The sequence below is a fragment of the Suricata suricatta genome, chromosome 8 (genome assembly GCF_006229205.1).
Source record: "Suricata suricatta isolate VVHF042 chromosome 8, meerkat_22Aug2017_6uvM2_HiC, whole genome shotgun sequence".
Lineage (NCBI taxonomy): Eukaryota > Metazoa > Chordata > Mammalia > Carnivora > Herpestidae > Suricata > Suricata suricatta.
The window spans coordinates 75513277-75519276 of NC_043707.1; the positions used below are offsets into that span (position 1 = coordinate 75513277).

Sequence of the window (6000 nt, forward strand, 5' to 3'; positions counted from 1 at the left end):
AACTCTCTCTCCCTCTCTTCATCTCCTAAGTATAAAAAACTAAATGGTATGTATTTTGATTCTGTATCCAATATGGGAGCTGGTCCTATATACTGGATATCTGAGCTTTACAAGAACGTAAAGAAAACAATCAAAGCTCAAAAATCATATATAGATAACCATGACATATGAATTCACAGAATGGTTATATAAATCCCTAATGATAATTTTTTCTCTGAAAAGGTTAGGAAATCATGCTAGAAAAATACACCTGTATCTCTTTGCCACATGGCAGTGTTTTTATCAAATCACTAAGCTTTAGTATAAAATGTCTCTAATAAAATGTTATCAATACATACCCATTTTTTTGTGTGTTTAGTGATGATAACAGCAATATTATCTATGATTTTATCCTGTTATCTCACAGGACAGATTAGAGATATAATTATGCAGTTTATTTTTCTATACAAGAATGTATAGTTTTTAACACATGGGTGTACATTAATTTATACAATAATGGCATTCCAAAACTACATTCTGAAACATCATATATCAAATTGCTATAGCTATTCACACAGGGAATAGTTTAATAAAGTCTCTTAACTATTTTATTTTAAAGTTTTAGATTTTCGTAATTTTTAATAGCAAAATATAACAGTAAGATTAAACCTATATCCTTGAGTAGGTTGGTCCATCCACTGGACCCAAATAAAAATTTCAATCAAGACCATGATGATTTTATCTCCAAAGTTGTCGCACATTTTTTTTAACAGGGAGAGGGGTAAAGAACATAAAACCTGGAACCAAGTCTAATTCTGACTAGCCATTAAGAATCCAGTTCTTCAACTGGAGAGAAAATAAAAAAAAATCAGGTGCAAGACTTAATCAGTATTTCACAGTTCCTAGGATCACCTGAGACCAGGTTATTTGCTAGATTCTACCGAAGTATTTCACTTTTTGCTAGGGTGGCAAGAGAAATCAGAGTAAATACTAGCCTTACAAAACACATAAAATGCAGACAGTTCTCAAATACATCCTGTCTCCTGGTCTTGCCTTGAGGGTAGAAAAAAAATCACAAAACTTTCTTTTGAAGAGCTATCTTAACAGTTTCTTCATATCAACTTCCTGTAATTTCCTTCTAAGTAACACTCATACAAGTTTTCTCAGTCTATCCTTAATCTGCTGCAGATAAACAGTATTTAAAAGTGGAGTAGTGTAATAAGGGGAATATCCCTTATTCTGAAGTTGTATCTATGAAAAAGGAACTCTTACATAATTTAGATGCTGTCAACTGAAGCATAAAGAAAATTTAGGAAACAAATTTTCCTAGATAACTCCGGAGCTCTCTTTCACATTATCTGAGCCACTCTGCATTTGTTACATGCTTTATGTATCATATATGATTCTACTGGCAGTTTACTATATTCGACTATCAGTTCACAATATTCTATTATCAGCTCACTATGATGTAACTTCAAGGGAAAAGCAGTCATATTCTAAATAATTTGGAATATTTACCACACTACAAGTCATTAGCTTGCATTACCAAATACCACAACAAAAGGAATGTAAAAAATTAATCTAAAGTTATTATCTAGTGTTTAAATCTAAAGATCCACAAAATCATAGATGAAATTAGCAGGATATTTGAATAATAAGCATTTTGTTTTATCCTGCCTACAATTTCAGAGATGAAACTCTTTCCCTATACATCCCTCCATGACCCAGAAGATCCCAATTTTTTAGCTCTCTATGAAACAACTGAAGACATTTAGGTATCATAACCAAAGGGGTCAGAAATGATATTACCCAGTTCTGAGAACACTTCAGATGACTCTCTGTCCAAAGAAATAAGACAAAAATAAAGGAAAGAGCAAATTTCCTCTCCTGAATCCCAAAAATATAAAAAGAAGAATGATATATCAAAAAATTAATCTGCTGGGGAAACATGGGACGCAACTGTGTAGAACTGGCTACCTCTATTCTTTTTTCACACAGAACTCCCAAAGACTATCCAAAAGACAAAACCAAAAGTAAACCTGTGGTTTACAAACGCTGTGGCAAAGTACCTGCCTTACAACTGCAAGCTATTTTATATAAAGCATAAAGAGAAGTCAGAAAAGTTCATGACCCGTCACACTGGCAAGGCGAATCAAGGAACAATTTCTTATATCCTCCATATTGTTCAATGATCTGATCAAGCAATTAGAATGATTTTAATGTGTGGATGAGACACATTAATTAGTACAAGTAAAATGAAGTCAGCCTCTGGAATGCTCCCGATTTGAGCAAAAAGAACTCTAGCTGTCCAAGTTCTGCTTGTAATGAGTATTTTCATTTCACTGGCATGCATACAGGCTGCTTGCCCACAAGCACAACTCTTGAACACATTTCCACTTCCTTAAAGCGATCCAAGATTAGTCTGTCTTCGGTCATCTGCTATTTGAAAGAGCCCTTGTTTGTGGGAAGAAAGGGAAGGAAGAAATCAGAGACTGATGACTGCCTTGTAGGAAACAGCTGCCAAGATAGGAAAACCTCTGTGAGTAAGGGGAAAACAAGGAGGAAGCCACACAACCAAGGCCTCTTTTGTGGTCTTTGGCCAGGACAGATATTTCATGAACAGATTTTAACGATACTAAAATTTAAGTGTATTCTTAAGGTTTGAATGTGCAACACAATTTTAAGGTTTGAGAATGTGAAACACAATTCTAAAATTACACTGCAGTCAATTATGAGGCTTAGTATAAATGACTATTTCTAACAAACAGAAACAAGTTCTGAAATGCAATAAAATTATAGCTTCCTGTATGCAAATAAAGCTTATGTCCATCTTTTTGTGCAGTAAGTAAACACAGTAGCAATTGTTTTTATTCTACAATCTATATCCAATCACTTTCCATCAAACAAAACCATTTACAAAATTTCACGCTTTAAATGCAATTTTGAAAACGAAGTCAAAAGATTTTACTGCTGTGATCCAAATTAAAAACAACCTTCCATTAAAAAACGTTAATGAAAATTGAAATACTTAAACCACAATCAGTTAGGATAGAATGAATAAATAATCAAACATGGTGAAACTAATCTTAGGAAAGCATTGCTCCTCATCAATGTGGAGCCAAAGGACATTCACAGGCATAAATGTAGCTAAGAGACCCCTCCGTGCAAACCCCTTTACCTGCAAAATGAAGTTCAGTAAAAGCTTCTAATGCAAAACAAAAACATGGAACAAAATCAGAAGAAAGCTATTAAAGTTCCTTTCAGAAAACAGAAAAGACTAAGTAATTCTCCATATTAATAACCAGTTTTTCTTGGGGCACCTGGGTGGCTCAGCCTTAAGGTTAAGCGTCCGACTTTGGCTCAGGTCATAACCTCATGGGTTCAAGCTCTGTGTTGGGCTCTGTGCTGACAGCTGAGAACCTCAAGCCTGCTTCAATTCTGTCTCCCTCTCTCTTCTTCCCCTTCCCGGCTCACACTACTTCCCCCCTCAAAAATATATAAACATTTAAAAAAATAACCAATTTGTCCTTAGATTTTAGGAGACGGTTTTCCAAGAACGCTGGAGAGGAATTGTGACCATAAAGGCACAGTGCACAGATCAAATGCCTCTTAATGCTAACTAATGGTTCATTTCTTAATAAAATCAGAAACAACGTTTCTAGGTAAATTCTGATATTTGACCAAGATTTTAAAAACCCAACCCACTTCTAATGTACAATCTTGTTTTCATCCTAGCAAAACCTGGGTCAAGATTTTTTTTTTTTAGATCTACATGTCTTTCTACTCTGTCATGTAAAAAGTCAATTAAAGCATCATTACTACTAAACCTTCCAATGCTAGACAAATTACTTCCAGGAATATCCCTCAGCATTATTTATATTCCAATACTCCTCAGTGTTTTATACACTACTTACAATGTAAGTAAGTAAGTAAGACGCAGTCTTTCCAACAGTAACCTGCGCATACTTATTAGCTGTATGAAACATCCCATGCTTTAAACGGTCAACAAAGTTAAAGAAATACTACTTGTCAGTTTTAATATTCAAGTATTTATGTTACATTACCAGGAAATCACATTTAACCTCGTATGTGATGATTCCTGTCTAGCAAAAATAGAAATAGTTTGTGAATAACTATCAATGTAAGAAGATAATTAATAAGAGAAAAAGATAATTTCAAAATCTCAAAAACTGGGTAACTAATAAGATTGATATTCTATTAAGAGTAAAGCCAATATAAAGATTCATATCTTAAGCTTTGTCTTTGATTTCTATTCATGGACACTGAGGTACAAAAATCACTGGATGTTACACCCCAAACAACTAAAAGCATGAGGAGAACAGGGAAAGAAAAGCACCATCTAAGCGTGAGACCTACCAAAGTCACCCCTCCTCATTATTATGCTATACTAATGCTGTATAAAATGAAACATTAATGCTCATTCCACACACTAAATGTATGTCAGTGCTATGAGAAAGCCGAAGGAAGCTCTACAAAATCAGTCTTTCTAATCTTATTTGTGCTATAAAATTATAATAATTATGGAACAGAATTTACTAGCAAAAGAGAGCTGTTGTTCTTTATTTTGCCAAAAAACAAAACAACAACAAAAAAGGATAATACTAACCCCACTGTGCCCCCGTGCAAAGGTTTAGGAAATGAAAAATAAATTACAGTTTCATTTCAACTTAAACCTCATTCAGGGTGTTCACTTTCTAGAAATATCTGCAGTCCTGACAGGCCAGAATTCCCCCTTCTTGTTAACATCGGAGAAAACATCGACACTCTTGGGAATTTCCTTTCAGTAAGTTGTCTAAGTAAACCCTCACTATCACTAATCGGTGGGCTTATTTTAGCTCTAGACATTCAACGTTCTTTTGCGTTGAAGTTTATTTTCCTTCCCTTCGCAAAGATACTTTGGGGCTGGAAATACTGACAGATTTTTAAAACTACGTGGCCAATCACTAGTCACCACCCTTTCTCCTATTCATTTCTCTGGACACTGGTATCAGGTTGAGAGTACTTTAATTAAAATATTTATGCCAAAGTCCCCTTAACATTCATCACTGGTCTTATCATTTACTGAAACTTCTGCCCTGCGAAGAAATAAATTCTTCTAAGAGAGGTCTTAGAGTAGAAAGAAGAAGAGCTCAGGAATGCTCCTAGTAAATTATATGAGCAATCCGCTGTAACATCGACCAGTCATGCTGAGCATGCAAAAGAGGCTTGTAACTGTGGACACTGGAGGCCCAGTGGAGGGCAGTCCGCCATTCTCTTCATTAAAATCCTTCCAGTTGAAATAATAAAAACAAATTGCTGTCATTTTCAAACCAATGTAGGGGACATTTTATGACTGAATATAAACTTGCAAATTAAGTCTCAAAAGAAAAAAAAAAATGAAGTACATGCCCCATTCAAAATGTTACATACATATCATAAAAAGTTGATGGCTTCCCCAACTTTTCTACCAAACAAAAATCATAAATGTCTTTTTAATATTTTGTGTATATTAAGTTACAATCCACCTACAATATAAGAAGTTAGTTTTTTCCCCATTTGGGGGAAATAAAAAGGTTTTTAAATTTTTTTTTCAAGTTTATTTATTTTTGAGAGAGAGAGAGTGCACGTGCTGGGAAGGGAGAGAGAGACAATTCCAAGCAGGCTCCACGAAGACAGGCTGACAGCGTGGAGCCAGAGGAGGGGCTCTATCTCACCAACGGTGAAATCATGACCTGAGCCAAAATTAAGAGTCTGACACTTCACCAACTGAGCCACCCAGGCACTCTGGGAAAGCTACTTTTAAATGGCAGTCCTCTCCAACTCTAAGATGTTTCCTTATTACCTTTAACTTCTAATAGCCTAGAATTATGATATAATTTTTTAGTTAAATACAAATTATGGGTACTACAACTGGAAATCATTTGAGTGCATACTATGTCTGAAAGAAACACTATATTAGACAGATATCACTAATCCTTCATTAGGTCAATATTATAAAGATCAGAAATCTGAGGTTCAGAG

General features: G+C 34.8%; 1 protein-coding gene across 4 annotated transcripts in view; it reads right to left on the minus strand.

The window, feature by feature from the left end:
- Positions 1 to 6000, minus strand: part of ADGRL2 (adhesion G protein-coupled receptor L2) — a 177343-nt gene that overhangs the window by 144484 nt on the left and 26859 nt on the right. The window lies entirely within an intron of this gene.